We start from the raw sequence: 18,847 nt of genomic DNA on the forward strand, positions 1-18,847 counted from the left end.
TCAAGATCTGAACATGGGAAAACAGGGTCCCTTTTAGGAAGGGACTTCCAAAGAGACTCATTAGTACTTTTAATGTGGTAAAGCAAGGCATCTGAAAACTCAATGTTGACAAAAAGATAAAGTGAAAGAACAGGGTGAGAGAAGACCCCAAACCCCATGTCCAAAATGCAATAAAGGTTTTCACTGGGCATCAGATTGCAGATTGACTCAGAAACCAGAAGCAGGGCTCAGCTCCAGGGCCCCAGGCAAAAAAACACTTGGGATATTGTGGCAGCCAATGATGGCACCCAGAGTCTTTAAGCAAGCCGCTGAGGGAAGGGGATTGCAATTATATAGAGTTATATGCCACTGGGACTACTGAAATATCCCCTGGAGACCTGAAACCTATCCCTGTCTGGCCTGTAAGCTCCTTGCCTCCACATAGTCGGCTTGACCATTTCTCCTCTTGAGAATGCTTACGAAACAGTGTCTATCCATACACTGATGTGGGAAACTGGGGAACGTGTAGCTAATATCCTGTCATTGGACAAAGATTATGGCAAACACCCATATGTCTGGCATAGGAGGATCAATAGCAGCTGATCTTAGTGCTACCCCCTTGAGATGGAAATTTGAAGACATTAAGACACTCCTTTAAAAATAAAAGAAAGGGGGAGCCATAGGTAACTCTAGAGAACTTCTAAATTTAACTTTATGTATTAAAATTTTTTTTTGATTTTTGATAGAGATGCACTGGTTCCGGCAGACAGATTTCATAACCCAACAGAAGGGTAGTGTCCAGTGTGAACAGTTTCAATTTAATCGCCAGGTGATATGGAAAGATCCGAAGAGTAGTGAATGGAAGGGACCAGACATGTTAATTGCTTGGAGGAGAGGGTTTACTTGTATCTCAACAGATGAAGAAGGAACCCGATGAGTGCCAATGAGCTGTGGCTACCTTGGCTATCAAAGAGGGATGGAAAAAGAGAAGATCCTCGAAACGAAGGAGAAGATCCAAGAAACATTGGGTGGTTCTATTGATGACTGTGCCCACCCCTGAAAGAGGTTGGCAGTTAACCCTTTGTAAATGGCAATTGACTCATGAACATCAAAAATTATTTTCAAGGAGACTGATACAGGACTTCAAAACCTGCAGGAATCACTGGATTCCCTGAGACATGAAATGATGGGCAATAGATTGGTTTTGGACTATCTCTTGGCTGCTGAAAGAAGTGTATGTGATTGTGAATTGATAGTTATTTTTTACACCTTTCTTCTGGGACTTGTGGAAATTTTTATAGTATTTTGTTTATTCATATTGTTTGTTATGTTACTACTTGCTTAAAAGGGTAAGATGTAGAGGGCCACAGACAGTGGGGAAACTCTGGGTAAGGTATAAGATCCTTCAACCCAGGGGGGGACCTGCTAACAATGTCTGGTTTGGCTCCCCATCTCCCCTAAGGGCTCTCAGCCTTCCTGAGAAGTCAGGGGGTGGTGACAACCTGTGTTGAGATTGAAGCAGAGTGATACCAGGTGGCAAACTATGTACAATAGCAAGTTGTTTATGTGGTTCCATGTGCGCAGTATGTACTTAGTGCATGTGCAGTATTTTGTTACATAAGGGTATGAGGGTATAAAAAGGGGAAAGTCCTTGAAATAAATGGACTCCATTTTCCCACCATCCTCAGGAGTCCCACCTCATCACTTCTTTACTAGGATGGTATATTTTAATCACTCTGGTGTGGGGGCTCTAGAAAGCATGGTACATTTTGTCACCCAAACTTGGGAGCTCTAGAAAGCAGGACACAACACCCCATCTATAAAATAAGGGCATTAATGGCTTCTAAAAGCTCTATGATTATGATCTAAATAATCGTGGTTTTTGTTGTTTCTGTGCTAGGTTGCTCTTTCGGGGCCAATTTTCTTCCTTTTTAAAAGAAACCAAATTAGCCTGTTAACGGATATCATTATGGAAGTGAAACAAGCATGGGCAGAATGTGGTATTGACCAGACTACTGCTTCCCTTCATAGACTGTAGGACTGAGCCTCAGTTCTGACTAATGCTGACATCTATCTGCTACAAGAAGAATACAAAGAGAAATCTAATTATTCTGTTTTCTTATTCCATTCACCCTAATTCACATTGAACACTCCCACCAGGGTATATTGCAATCCTCTGGGCATCTCAGGCTGGAGATATGGCACAATTATCCCCAAATCCCTCTCCTCCAAGAGCTTTTCCTATAGTCCCAGCCCAAACCAGTCAGTTCTTCCAAAACCCTTGGTCGTTTGCCATCAGCATGTTCATTCCAAGATACAGATGTCTTGCCAGCTCCCTGACGCTGGCCCCTGCTCATGTGTCTGGCATTTAGGTTTTTGTCTTTGCCACACAAGGACTGCAATCTTCTTCATGCAGAATGTGTTACTTGGCTCTTAGATATCAGAACGGAACTATCCTTCTCTTAACAGAAATCATAACCCAGGACCAGTCCACAGCTTGTTTTCAGTAGACCTCCTATGAAATTAGACCAACTGCTATGTTCTTCAGGGACCTGGGATAGAGAAAGGTCTCCACACCCTTTTGAAGGAAAAGTATAAAAAATACAAGCCTACAAAATAATTCTGACACGAACTACATCAAGCAGAGGATGCTCCAGTCATATTGCTATTTGGATCTCTAATATCCAGAGTCAAATTATTAAGCTCAGTGGTTTTGTGCTGAGGGGTTCCTAGAGCTCCGTGCTACTGTCTCAGATCTCCCAGGTTAGCTAGAACTTAAGAAATGGACTTCTCTCCCCTTAGGAAGAGAAATTAGAAGGCCTTCACAATGCTAACTTTGGGATGTAGTATAGAACAGAAAAATTGAACATAGTCTCAGGTCCTGAGATTGAATCCTGGCTCTGCTACTTACTGTCTTTATGTCTCTGACAAGTATCTTAACCTCTTTGGGCTTCACTTCCTCATCTGTAAAGTGAAAGATTTGGATCAGATAACCTTTAAGATTAAAATAAATCATTTCAGTAATAAGGAATTGGCAATCTTTTGCAGAAACAAAATAAATGCAACTAAAATAAGAAGGGAAGTAGTTCAGGAATAAAAATAATCTTTGCATCAGATATCTTTGATAAAGGTTTGATAGCCAAAAAGTAGCTTTATATAATTATATAATACAAATATATAAGCCCCAAATCCACAGATAAACAATAACAGTTCTGAAAAGAAAATTATAGGCTATTTAGGAAAGATTGCTCCAAATCACTAAGACAATAGATATATAAATCAACTATAAATCAAATCAACATAAAACAAATATGAAACAACTCTGTTTCATACCTCATATGAGGTTACCTCATAACTAGGAAAATGATAAAGATAACAAAAGATGGGAATGGGCAGTGCTGGAGGAATTATGGAAAGACAGGCTCATTAACACACTTTTGGTAGAGGAAAGCAATTTGGAATCTTGCTAAGAAAGTGATTCAAATGTCCTTTCCCTCTCACTAAGAGATTTGCATATATCCCTAAAAAGATCAAAGATAAAAAGAAAGGTATTGTATGTACCAAAATATTTATAACAGCACCTTTTATAGTAGCAAAGATTTGGAAACAAGACAGATACCCATCATGGGAAGAGGCTAAACAAATTGTAGCCCATGAATTTAATGGAATGTTATTGTGCTATAAAGAAATGATGAATACATAATGATAACAAGACAATTCAACAGAACCAGAAAACCAAAAATAGACTCTGACTCATGGGAGTCCTATCCCTAGAGCACATGCAGTGTTTTCTGCCTGCTGCCAGTTCACATGGAAAAGGCTGAGAAGGCTACTTCTGGAAAGGCATTGTAACATGTAACGGAAGGGTGCTCCTCTCCTATTTGGAACAGGCACATACATTCTGTAATAGGTTTTGGTCTGCTGACCACTTTATGAAGAGTTACTCTGTTGATTGACTGTTGAACTCGAAATAGGGTGGATTTGAAGGGCACTAATTGGCCAATTCTAGGATCATTTTCTTGCCTAGGTGAATTAAAGGCCATAAGACCGTGGATCGGGGAGAGACACCTTAAATGTATTCTTTTCTGGTTGAGGTAAAGGAGCATTAAAGAGGACCTCAGTCTTTTGAGTTTGGAAAGGCCATTTCCCCTCTACTGAGTATTATTCATCTACCTCTGAGTCAATGTTTGAAAAGGGTAATCTCAAAAGAGAACCAGGAGCCCTAGGTAATTTCCCAGTTTTGTAATAATCAGAGGCTCCTACACATTTGCTCCAGATCCAAGGCTGGAGGAAGAAGTACTATGCAGTAGATAAAGCTCTAGATTTGAAGTTTGCATGTGATTTTAAGAATCAGAGAGTGCTGAGTTTGGAATCCTGATCTTGGACTTTTGGGTACTGGACTTGAATCTTAGCTTTGCCACTTACTACGTGATCGTGGATAAGTCACTTAAACTTTTGAGAAACTCATTTCCTCATCTGAAAAAAAAAATGGTGAATTTAGACTAGGTCACCTGAGCTCAATACCAGTTCTTAGAGCCTATATGATATTGGAAGGCCTCCACTTCTTCGTGTCCTCTGGTGTGAGAAGCAATTTATTTTTTAGATATCATATTATACATCTGCTCAACTTTGCATGCAAAAATAATAATCATGATGGTTATCATAATAATAAATATTGTTTTACTGATTTATTTTACAGGTGAAAAAAACTGAGGGCCAGAGAAATCAAGTAAGGATTTGCCAGAAGGCTAAGAACAGAATTGGGTCTAGCATGGGGTCCTTTGACCTTCTGTTCAGTACTTGCTCTACTCCATATGTGAACATTTTTCTCCTGATGGTTTCTCAGGTTTATCTATAAGAAGCTGAGGGGTGGTGGTCACAAACTAATCTTCACTTTTGTTGTTGGTGTTGTTCAGTCATTTTCCAGTTGTATCCAACTTTTCATAATTTCACTAATGGTTTTCTTGGCCAAGATAGTGGAGTGATTTGCCATTTCCTTCCTCTGTTCATTCTGGAGTAAACATTCTGATAGAAGAAACAACATGCATGCAGTTGTTTGTTGTTTGTCCTTTGTTTTTGAAGAGGACCAATGACATTTTAGAACCTTGACTTGCAAGTAAATTGGATTTAAGTGAGGCAGAGTTGCACAGAGTGGTGAGCCTCATTCTGTCTTCCAATCATCAAATTCTAGAGGAATCTTGTCAGGATGACTGGTGATGACCCAGGATGTGGTGGATGACCTTGGCGTCTTCCATACCTAACCCAGCTCTAAATACTCCACAGCATCTGCATCAGCCACCTTCATAGGGGCTGTCTACCCCAAGCATATGAAAACTTATTCTGGAAAGATGGGTGGATGAGAAGATGCAGGATATATACAAGGAGTAGGTGAAGTACCAGAGGAGAAACAGCTCAGGATATTTCTGCCTCCTGCAGAAAGTGGTAAGTGAGTCTTGAAGGAAGCCAAGGAAGGTAGAAATGAAAAGGTAGAGCATTCCAGTGCTGGAATACAGCCTAGAATTCAAAGGCATAAAGATACCAGGTGAAGGATCCTGTCTGAGGAATGGCAAGTGACTGGGAAGATAGTAAGGAGACAGATTATGAAGATCTTTACAAAATGCCAATAAAGGAGCTTATGTTTGATCTTGGCATAAGAGGAATCATTAAGTAGGAGGATGACATAGTTCTATGCTTAAGAAAAATCGCCTTGGCAAAGTAGTGGAGGTTGGGTAGGAGTGGAGAAGGATTTAACACAGAAAGACTAATTAGAATACTATTGTAATAATCCTTGCAAGAGGTAATGAAGGCCTGAATTAGGGTAATGACTATGAGTGGAGAAAATAGGACTAATAGGAGAGATGTCATGAAGATAGAAACAAGGAGATTTGGCAATGGATATAGAATGATACTGAGGTTTCAAGACTGGGTGACTGGGATGATGGTATTGCCTTCAACAATGAGTAGGGAAATTTGGAATCAAGGAAGATTGGGAGGAAAAGATGATGATCTCTGTTTGTTCCCATTGAATTTAAGATGCCTACAGGACATCCATTTTGAGATGTCCAAAAGGCAAATAGGTAGTGATGTGTAGATTTAGCTCAGGAGAGATTCTAGGTATGGATATATAGACCTAAGAATCATCTAAGTTGAGATAAAAGATGAATGAATCCTTGGGAGTTAATGACATCACCAAAACTGTATAGTTTAGAGCAAAAGGAGAAGAGAGATGAAGACAGAGCCTTAGGGAACAATTTTGTAGCATGATATTGAAATAGAACTATCAAAAGAGATTGAAAAGTGGATTAGATAAAGGGAAAGCTAAGAGAGAACAGTGTTACAAAAAACTAGAGGGTTAAGAATATTTAAGAGGAAAAAGTAATAAACAATCTAAAAGGCTATAGAATGGTGAAGGATGAATACTGACAAATGCTATTAGAGTCAACAGTTTGGAGAGGGAAGTTTCAATTAAATGATGAGAATTGAAAGCAAAATCCTGAGAGTTTAGAAGAGAGAAAGGGGAAAATAGAGACACGGAGTATCAATAGGTTTCTCAAGAAATGTAGTATTGAAAAAGAATATAAGAGATGATTATGGGGATGGTATGATTCAATAAGGGCTTTTTAAGGATGAGGGAAACATGAGCATATTTGTAACAATCAGGAAAAAAAGCTAGTAGAAAGGGAGAGACAAGATAATAGAGAAAGAATAGATAAGATCTCATTTACTTGTATATATCTTATTTGTACATAACATTTTTCATCATAAATTTTTCAAGGTAATCATGGTTTCATTGCATGGTTTCATTATATTGCTGAGAATAGCAACAAAAAGATTGAGAATGCTATGTTGTGAACCACACTCAATTCTCATAGTCCTCTCTTTGGGTGTGGATGACTCCTTTGATCACAAGACCATTGGAATTAGACTGATTCATCTCATTGTTGAAAAGAGCCACATTCATCAGAATTGATCATTGTATAATATTGCTGTTGAAGTGTATAATGACCTCCTGGTTCTGCTCATTTCACTTAGCATCAGTTCATGTAAGTTTCTCCAGGCCTCTCTGTATTCATCCTGTTGGTCATTTCTTACAGAACAATAATGTTCCATAACATTCATATACCACAATTTACCCAGCCATTCCCCAATTGATGGGCATCCATTCATTTTCCAGTTTCTAGCCACTACAAACAGGGCTGCCACAGACATTTTGGCACATACAGGTCCTTTTCCCTTCTTTAGTATCTCCTTGGGGTGTAAGCCCAGTAGTAGCACTGCTGGATCAAAGGGTATGCACAGTTTGATAACTTTGGGGGAATAATTCCAGATTGCTCTCCAGAATGATTGGATTCATTCACAACTGCACCAACAATGCATCAATGTCCCAGTTTTCCCCCATTCCCTCCAACATTCATCATTATCTTTTCCTATCATTTTAGCCAATCTGACAGGTGTGTAGTGTTATCTCAGAGTTGTTTTAATTTCTCTGAGCAATAATGATTTGGAACACTCTTTCATATGGCTCTAGATGGTTTCAATTTCTTCATCTGAAAATTGTTTATATCCTTTGACTATCAATTGGAGAATGGCTTGAATTCTTATACATTTGGTCAATTCTCTATATATTTTAGAAATGAGGCATTTATCAGAACCCTTGAATATAAAAATGTTTTCCCAGTTCATTGTTTCCCTTCTAATTTTATCTGCATTAGTTTTGTTTGCTGTACATTAATTTTTACTACATATTATCTCCCCACTAGAATGTGAGCTTCTTCAGGGAGGAATCATATTTTTGCCTTTCTTTTATTCCCAATGCTTATTATGGTAACTGGCATGTACAAAAACTTTAATAAATGACTGATCAACTGCCTAAAAGTGGAGACAATTTGCTATAGGAGTAAAGAAGGGATAAGCTCACAGGTGAAAAACTAAGGGGTGACCTAGGCAAGGAGAATCCAAGTATTCCTAATCTCACTTTACATTATAAAGAAACTGAGGCACAGAATGACTGACTGAATGAACAAGCATTTCTTTAGCATTATAGTATATGAAGGGACCCTATGCAGAAGGACCAGGATTACAAATGCAAAAGCCAACAAGTTCCTCCTTCGAGGAATTAATATTTTAATGGGGTAAATCAGTATCAATGATTTGATTATAGTTCTGTGAGCAAGAAGTGGAAAGAGAGATTGTGGAATAGGAGAGCAAAATATTAAATGGAAAGGATAAAGATGAGAATGAGTGTCCCAGAGATTTCAGAGGCTAAATGACTTGCCCAATGCTAAGTGTCAGAGCCCAAATGCCAACCAGATCTTTGTGCACACAGTCCAGGAGTCTGCCACCACAAACTCTTCTTTGTTCCAGCCCTCTCCTCTCCTCTCCCTGCATATCTCCAACCACACACTGCAGGTGCCTTTCAGTTAACCTGTAGTTAGGTTAGGCACATGTGCAATAATTATGCAAATGTGGCTGGGGCCACTTGGCAGCATCATGAATTGAGGCATTTGCTGAACTTCTTTTCAACTTTCAAAAGGACAAATTTCATTCTTGCATTAATTTCAAAAGGGGACAAGCCACCTGGTGTGGCTGAGAAGCCCAGGAGCCAGAGATTTCCTCATGAATGACATTGCAAGGCAAGTGCAGCGATGGTTTATGTTTGCTGAAATGGAGTTCTCTCCTTCCCAGTTATTTGCCTTTCACTGAATTTCATTGAATAGTCAAAATATTACAGATATTCTACATATGAAGAAAGCTCTGATTATGATAGCTTCACTTCTCATCGAGGAAGATGTTGACGTTCTGAGGGCCATCCCTCCCCCAACAGACCTAGGACAATGCTGTATTTGAAAATGTTTTGGCTAACCATTCACCACCTTTCTGAGGCAGTCGGCCAGGAATACATCCAAACTAGGCTTGGAAGTTGGCTCCAGACCACAATGATGTCACTGTGTGGCCATTAATAGAAGCTGACAGCCTTTAGAAAAATGCTCTTAACTACCATCGACAATCTGACTCCTAAAATTGTTTGTCTGGAGGCAAAAGTCATGTCAACTAAATTTTAAAGGACTTCATTCTCCTTGTTTATTGCTAATTTCAAAATTCATTTCCTTTTCTCCTTTTCTATTCTCTTTACTTGTCCTCATATTCTTGGTTCAGGGGATTGTTGAAGTTAATGTTTAATAGAAATAATAGTTTTAATTATTGGAGTTATAACAAAAGCATTTCATTGGGAATTAGAGTTAGAAGAATGCTTCCAGTTCCAAATCTAAAATTATCTCATCCAATCTCCCACTTAATATTAGAATCTCTTCTAATATATACCTAATATGCAGTCAACTAGTTTCTCCTTGATATTTCTAATGACAGAGAACTCATTATTTCTGATTCCAGACTGCTGACTTTTTAAATACAGATTTCTACCCAAAAAAGTCTTTTGTAGCCTTAAAAGAAAGGGGCTACTGATTTTTTAGTTGTATACTCTACTGCTTAGCAGAATGTTTGGTGAATAGTAAATGCTTAATAATTATCAGATAGCTGATTAAATCTTTGAGTGTAGAATTTTAACATCTTGTTGATTTGAGCCCAGGATTACAATTTGTCAAAGTCACTCTAGATATGGATTCTGTCATTCATTTTAGGTCAGCTTGTAATTAAATTCATGAAAATGGATGCTCCTAACCCATTTTTTTTCGAAGCTTCTCCATTTCTCTGGAGGTCATCATCATCTTTCTAGTCATCCGCATTCATAACCATGGTCCATCTTCAATTCCTCCATATTACATAGTACATATATGTGTTTACACATAAGCAATCAGTTCTTAGATACCTGTATTGTACTTTCTACCTCCATACCCATCTCTCTTGCATCTGTTCCCTCTTCCTTACCCACAGAGCCATCACTTAGCTCTTAGCACCTCTCTCTTGGACCACTGCATTCTTGTTGGTTACCTCACCTTATGTTTCTTCTTTATCTATATATTAAAAGCCATCAAATTTTTTCGATTTTTCAAATGTACAAGTTTGACTCTCTCCCACCTACCCCTGTGTCCTGCAACTCAATAAATTCTAGTAACTCCCTATTACTTCTAAGAGAAAACATGAAGTTCCTTTTGGCATTTAAAATCTAGACTTATTAAACATTATTCCCCTTCACACATACTACTGTCCAGTCAAATTGACTTTTTTTTTTACTATTCCTCATTCATTGCAACCCATTTCCCATCTCTGTGCCTTTGCTCTGTCTGTTCCTCCATATTAGAATGTACTCTCTTCTTACCTCTAATTCTTAGGCTGGTTTGCTTCAAAGCTGAGTTTAAGTATAGTTTTCTTCATAATGAAACACACGTCTATCTATCTATCTATCTATCTATTATTTGTTGTGCAGTCATTTGACTCTTTATGACCTGTATGAGGTGATCTTGGGAAATAGAGATTGAGGTTTTCAGAATCATAAGCTAGTGAGTGTCTGAAGTTAGATTTGAACTCAGTCTTCCTGACTCCAAGCCTAGCACTCTATCCACTGAGCCATCTATGAAAGGGTGGGGGAGACAGAGATACACAGAAAATAGAGCTACGTAGAGACAGAGAAAAGGGGGGAGATAGAGACAGAAATACATAGAGAGAGACAGAGAGAGAGAAGAGGAAAAGAGACAGAGACAGAGAGAGATGGAGATAGAAAGAGACAGAGAAGGAGAGAGAGAGAGACAAGAGATAGAGACAGAGAAATAGAGATAGAGACAAGGTAAGTCTTTAATAATTATTTGTTGATTAATTAGTTCCATCAACAGAAATAGGTGGTTTTATCATTGATAAAAGATAAAGGAAAGAATTGGGAAAATATAACAAGTTCCATTTTGTACATATTGAGTTTCAGAGGCTTACTGGAAATTTAAATAGAGGTAGTCAACAATTAGCTGGTAATACAAGATTAGAATTTCAGGAGGGAGATTAGGGATGGAGATATAGATTTGGTAGTAATCTGCTGAGAGATGATAAGTGAACTTCATGGGAATAAATAAGATCTCTAATTTAGTTTGTATAAAGAAGAGATCCCAGAATATATACATTTTAATGAAAGAGAAGAAACAAGCATTTATTAAGCTTAGTGTGTGTCAGGCACTGACTGTGCCTAGTACTTTACAAATATGTCATCTCAGGGAGATTAGACAGATCCAACAGAGAAAGAAGGAACAGTTTAGTAGGTTGAGGGAAAACCAAAAAAAGAGCAGGGTCACAGAAGCAAAAGGGAGGAGAGAAAATCCAGGCAAAGCAGTTATTTTTTGCAGCTATTTTCCATGCCTGGAAGTCTCTCCCTTATCGTTGCTGCTTCTTGGCTTCCTCCGAGTCCCAATTAAAATTCCACCTTCTACAAGAAGTCTTTCCAGATCCCCTTAATTCTAATGCCTTCTTTATGTTAATAGTTTCCAATTTATCTTGTATATAACTTGTTTGCACATAATTATTTACATATTGTCTCCCTCATTAGATTGTGAGCTCCATACAAGCTCTTTGCCTTTTTCTGCATCCTCAGGGCTTAGCTCAATGCCTGGCACTTAGTAAGCACTTAATCAGTGTTTACTGACTGACAGATTTTGACAGCATCAAAGATTCAGAGAGAATAAGAAGGATGACACAACTTGTGTGTTGGTATTTTCTGTTTTTCATGGAAAAAACAAAGAAGAGGAATAAAAAGCATTAGTATTATTTTTTTTCAACAAAAGAAACTCAGAATAATCAACTTTGTTATATGAAAAGTATTTGATTGTTCTGAAATCCAAGAACAGTGAATATACAGTTATTATATTGGGTATCAAGAAATGGAGTCCTGTCCACTTTTAAATGATGGTCTTCTTATTGAAAGGCAAGAACAGCCCAAAGGATATTTTCAGTCAGATGTGTATTTGAATGTGTGTTTTTCAGTCATTTCACTGGTGTCTGACTCTTTGTGAGTGTATTTGAGGTTTTCTTGGCAAATATATTAGAATGGTTTGCCATTTCCTTCTCCAGCTCATTTTATAGACGATGAATTAAGGCAAACAGTGTTAAGTGACTTGCTCAGGGTCACAAATGTGAATTTGGCTGTGGACAAATTACCAAACCTCCCAAGCATCAGTTTTCTCAGCTGTAAAATGGACATAAAAAGAAAAAAAAACTAAAGTGAAAAAAGTGATTTTTAAACTTTGAAGTGCTATATAAAAGTGGTCTATAATTAATATTATTGTAAAACCCCACCTTAGAATTTATGGCAGTATAAAACTTGAGGATTACAAAAAGAAATGGCAAGAATCAAAAAAGAATGAAAACACTACCATTTTTCGCACAAGGAAAACCTCCTCTGGTGCCCACATATTAAACAATTTCTTTATAAGAATGTTAATATTTCTAAAAATTCATTCATTTTAAATTAGGATTACATGTTTTCAGAAGGACTTTATTTACCATGATTTCCATTTGATGTGTCAGAATTCCAGAACACTGATCTCAGAGGCTGCTGTCCTTGGCTGTCCTTGTAGTCATAAGAGTCCAGGATTTGAATTTTGTCTCAAGTCATTTGACAGCTGCATCACCTTTAGGAAAGACATTTAGCCCTTTAAGACTCAGTAGGAGTAAAGTGGGAAGATCTAGGAGGGAAGGTAACTCTACAAGACTAAAATTTGCAAAGCAGGTAACCTTATTTGTTAGATATAGTTTCTTCATATGGGAGTTCCCTATGCCAATGTTCTGGGTGCCCTCTTTATATTTCCATCCCCCCAAATCCTATTTCTCAGAGTTGTTGTGAGGCTCAGATGTAAAAACGAGTATAAAGCACTTTACCAAATTTAAAGTTATTTTATAAACGTCAGTGGTTCATCTTCAAACACAATTTTTAAAAATTTATCCTCCCCTGAAATAGCCTCTAGCCTCAACCCTAGCCATAGCTGAGATTTCCCTTTTTAAGCATCTAAAGAGCCTTGAAGCAGGGTGAGAGTTGATTTTCCAACTAAACCTACTCATTACCAAGTATGCAGATTCCTAGAAAATAGCCAGTCAGACAGGAAACTCCTGGTACTTCAAGTACTAAATGGTGCGACTTTTTAACAGACAAAAAAAAAAATCCAGATATTGGAAACTTCTCATGCAGCTGGTATATGAATTTAGGGAAAGATAGTTGGTAAAAAGACAAAATGGATTAAGTTGTCAAAGAAACCAGAGAGAAATTCTGATTTCTTTGTTTTTCAGTCATTTCACTGGTGTCTGACTCTTTGTGACTGTATTTGAGGTTTTTTTGGCAAATATATTAGAATGGTTTATCATTTCCTTCTCCAGCTCATTTTATAGATGATGAATTAAGGCAAACAATGTTAAGTGACTTGCTCAGGGTCACAGAGCTGGTGTCTGAAGTTGCATTTAAACTCAAGAAAATGAGTCTTCCTGACTCTAGGTCCAGAACTCTAACCACTGTGCAAGATAATTGGTCAAATATCTGGAAATGCCCTTTTAAAAATATTTGTTAAAATCAGAATGCAAATAAATTTAAATTTAAATTAGAAATCATCTCCTGACAGAACTTGAGGGCAAATTCTTTTACCAACTATGTGTCTTACATGGGAAAATCAGAATATTGTTTAATTTTTAAAATACCATTATTTCCAGACACGAGTAGGAGGAAAATATTAGCCTGGATAACATTCAGGAAATTGTTTTAGGTGATAGCATATGGCTATGCCCATCTTTCACTTATTCTTATGGCAATGCTACGGGGCATTATGCATCACACTCTTGAAAGAATTAAAAGTTATTATCAACCAAATAGGGAAGATGGGTAAATGTCTAAGTAGACTGTAGCCTATTGGATAAAAGTGACTTCTATGTGGGGAATGAAGGAAAGATATTGTTGAGGAGAAACATAGAGCTAGGAAGGGAATGAGTCAGTCATATAGGAAGAAGAAGAGAAAGTGGATGAATATACCAAGATATCATGTGAATGACAGGGATTCCCATTCATTTGATAGATTTTCCATGGAGGTTTATGAACCAGAAGATACATATACATCATGTCTATACCAATGAATACTAAATCCATTAGAATATACAAGTAGTCATTACTTCCTAACATTATTCATAAGAATATCTTGAAGTCTTACCCTTTATAGAAAATCATTTTTTCAATAATAATCGTTTTTCATTTTCCCCAAATACATGCAAATACATGCAAAGATAGTATTCAACAGACACCCTTGCAAAACCTTGTATTCCAAATTTTTCTTCTTCCCTCTCTACCTTTCCCCTCCTATAGACAGCAAGTAATCCAATATAGATTAAACATGTGCAACTCTAGAAAATAATTTTATATTAAAGTTCATTTATCATGGCAAAGAATACCATAACTTATAATAAAGAATATAATCTATAATAAAGAAATGAATCTATGAGACTCTTCAATGTTTCCAATGATCAAGTCACAGATACCTAGCATTCTGTGACTTGATCATTGGAAACATTGAAGAGTCTCATAGATTCATGTAATTTTTTTTCTTCTTTTGGTATGTTTTGAAATGATTTTTGTTGTTAAGTCATGAATCAATTGAACTGTGTGTATTGTTGTATGTTATGTTTTTAAGTCAATTGAGGTTTTCTTGGAAAAAGGTACTAGAGTAGTGAACCATTTTCTTCTCCAGCTCATTTTACAGAAGAGTAACTAAAGTGAAGGGAGTTAAATTACTTGGCCAGGGTCACATGGCTAATAAATGTCTGAAACCAGATTTGAACTCAGAATGAGGGGACTTCTTGATGTTTGGTAAGTGTAAAGACTTAAGATTTGGGGATAAGAATTCATCATTTGGTAAAAATTGTTGAGAAAATTAGAAAGCAGTATGGAAAAAATTGGGCACAGATAAATATTTTACATTATTAACCAAGATAAAGTCAAAATGGATGCATGACCTAGATATAAAGGGAGATTTTACAAGAAAATTAAAACATGTAGCATATTACTTATCAGACATATAGGTAGGTGAACAATTTATGAATAAACAAGAGATAGGGAATTTAGGTGTAAAATGGATGATTTTGATTACATTAAATTTAAAAGGTTTTGTAGAAATAAAACAAATTTAACTAAGATAAGAAGAAAAGTAGAAATTTGGGGAAAATTTTTATAGCTAGTTTCTCAGATAAATGTCTCATATTTCCAATATTTAAAGAACTTTGTTAAATCTGTAAGAATACAAGTCATTCTCCAATTGATAGTCAAAGAATATGAACAGTTTTTTGATGAAGAAATAAAAACAATTCATAGTCATATGAAAAGTGCTCTAAATCATTATCAATTAGAGAAATCTAAATTAAAACAACCTTACCATATTTTACACCTATCAGATTGGCTGAATGGAAAATCAACAAATGTTGGAGGGGATATGAAAAAACCAAGACATTAATTTGTTGTTGTTAGAATTGTGAATTGATCCAATCATTTTGGAGGACAATCTGGAGTTATGTCCAAAGAGTTATTAAACTGCCTATACACTTTAACCCAACCATACCACTACTAGATGTATTTCCAAGGATGATTAAGAAAAAAGGAAAAGAAACTTTATGTTCTAAAGTCTCTTTATGGTGGCAAAGAACTGAAAATTGGCGGGATGCCCATCATTTGGAGAATGGCTGAACAAGTTGTGGTATATGATTGTGAGGGAATACTATTATTCTATCAGACATGATAAGTTCAGTGATCATAGAAAAATATAGAAAGACTTGCATGAAATAATGAAGACCAAAATGAGCAGAACCAAGAGAACACTATATACAATAACAATATTTAGAATGATTTTTGAGTAAGTCATTTCAACTATTACAAATAACCAAATTATCTCTTAAGGACATATGAAGAAAGGCACCATCTGCATCCAGAGAAAGAAATGACAAATAGAAGTATGTATAGAATAATTATACATATGTATATACTTACTCGTGCCTAATGGTAGTTATCTTGGAGTGGGGGGGGGAGAAAAAATTTTAATGATAATTTTTTTGTACATTTGAAAGGAATAGCAAGTTATACATAGTAGATTTATAATTTCATGTGCAATCCTTTTTTTAAATACTACATTATAGAAATATTTCTTTTATTCCATAAATAAAAAAGTAAAAATTAAATAAAAAAATCTTGTCCAGTATCTGGATATTAAAACTAAAAAGCAAAACTCCACATCTTGAACTCAATACTGAAAGGAATATAGGCTCTCGGAAGTAGAGAAAAGCAAGAATAAACTTAAGTGTCTGCCCAAATGGAAGGACATTTACTTTGTTTAGAGAAAAATTATTTTAACATGAACCAATTAAATATGGTGTTTGGATTTGAAAAAAGAATAGTTGTATGTGTGATATTCTCTTTAGTCAAAGACAAATACATCTGTTGTTTCTGCAAAATACATTGAAAAGAACCAAAATGACTTATGCTTAAAAGACTCTCAAGCCTAAGTAGTCTAACCTCCTACTAAGAATCCTTCCTGAACATTCCTTACCGTTAATCATCCCTGCTTGAATAGTTTCAGGAATGAGGACCTCTCTATATCACAAGAAAAGTCACCATCTCCATCTCCAAAGGAATTTAAAACAGAAGCTATAATTGGTTGTTTCAGACTAAACACTGTACAGATCAGCATGGAAACCTCTAGATCACAGCTTTTCTGAACCATTCTTAATTTTGGTTTTCTTCTTGGCTTGGCTACAAGAAACAAAATGTTCAAGCACCTACCACAACATTAAAATTCACTGAAACTAAGAAATATCACAGACTGCAAAGATTTATGTTTTCCTCAAAAAAATATTCCAATATACTATGACCATATGAGGCAAACAACCATTCATTTTCTTTGGAGTAGTTAAGTTTTTTACCTTTCTCTTGAAATATTCCTTCTGCTGAGCAGGTTTCTGGCCTGTTAATAAAATATGTTTTATATTAGACTTATGGAATTCATTTTAATTTATTTTACCTTTAAAAAGAAACATGATGCTTTTAATAATAAATTGAATGTTACTGTGATGAAAAAAAATCTCCATTTTATGTAAGATTTTCTTTCTTTCTCTCTGTTTTTGTCTTTTATTAGATGCCAGTATGTTCTCAATGATATGAATTCTTATATTCATTTATATTTAATATTTTTATTTTTTCCCAGTTACATGTAAAACAATTTTTACATTTGTTTTTAAGACTTTGAATGATGGTATTAATTCTCAAAACTGAAAATGGGAGGGTTTTTTTTTAATCCAATAGTAAACAATGTCTGTGTATCTTCAAAAAAATCTTTGAGAACTAATTCCAACATCAGATCAATAGATTTATATTACTAACTGATTTTCCAAAGAAGCTTTATATTATAGAAAGATTGCTATATTTGGAGTCAAAAGAACTTTAGTTAAATTCTAGCTTTTTTTCTGAGTGATTATGGGCAAATTGGTTAACTCCTCTGGCTCCTTAGGAGATGAAAGAGTACGGAGAAGGAGTTTGGGGTCTCATTTCATGGGATTTTGGTGGAAGATAGATTAATTCTTAACCACACACTTTGAGGTTAGTTCATTAGCATATTCATGGAATCTCAAATTTAGTAATATTTGGTATTCTACTGGAATCACTGTGGATGTTAGAGCTTATCTAAGATTTACAGAACACAGTGGTAGGCAGAACCAAAATGCCCTAATGATAAGGTTTAATTGGTTTCCTCTGATTTTAGTACACAGTCTCAGGATGTATCTAGTAAATAATCAGTATTCCTTTGATATATGGAATAGTCTGTAAGTGATTTTTAGGTTCTCCTTTGCAGTCTTTTTGTTATTGGTATCTTATACTAGCTACTTATAAACTTATTATAACTAAAAATGGGGTGGGGCAAAGGGGTATGGCAGTAAAAAACAAACTACAATTTTAACACAGATTTCCAGAAGTGGGCACAATACTCCAAATGGGATCTGACCAGGTCAGTATAGAATAATAGGTTGTTATGATCAAGTAAAGGTCTGATCTTTAATCCATTATCTTCCACTGCATTTAAAGCCCTTTCTAAACTACCCCTACCCTTATAGTCTTCTTACACCCCATTCCCCACCACACAATTGATCATTTAGTTACACTGTCTATTCCTTCCACTACCCCATACCTCAGTTTCTTTAATTCCTATGGTTTACTTCTCTAATTTACTTCAGAGATAGTCACACTCTTGATCAATCACAAATGTTCTACTTGTATGGTTAAAAAAAATTCTGATACTCTTTAATTTGATCATAACTTCCAATCATTCCATAGCTTTTTACGCCTTACCATTCCTAAATCTATTCTCTGTCCTCATTGTAATCTCCAATCTCTCTACCCCTTGGGATTTTCTCAAGCCCTTCTCTAGATTTTCATTATACTTGGCTCTCTTCTTGCCTGTCTGCAATCATTCCTTCTCAATCTCCTTTGCTATTTCATTGTCTTTATCATATCCCATAAATGCAAGTATAAGGTTCTGCCTTTGAAACTCTTCTCTCCATATACACTCTTATTTGGTAACTTCATCAGATTCTACAGGGTTAAGTATCATTTCTTTACAAATGATTCTTAGATCTATATTCAACTCATTTCTCCCCTAAATCACCCTTTATTTCATTCAGGCAATTCAAAATAGGCATTCTAGAGATGTCTCAAAATCAACACATTCAAATCAGAATTTATTATCATTCCTACCAAATCCAATATTCTTTTGAACTTTCTTATTATTGGTAAGGGCAACACCATCATTCTAATCAATCACATCCACATCCTTGATATCATCCTCAACTTTTCATGTTTCTTTACCTCACATATGCAATCATTTGCTATATTTTGTTGTTTCTATTTTCACATCTCTCACAT

Source organism: Sarcophilus harrisii, chromosome 1 (genome assembly GCF_902635505.1).
Source record: "Sarcophilus harrisii chromosome 1, mSarHar1.11, whole genome shotgun sequence".
NCBI lineage: Eukaryota > Metazoa > Chordata > Mammalia > Dasyuromorphia > Dasyuridae > Sarcophilus > Sarcophilus harrisii.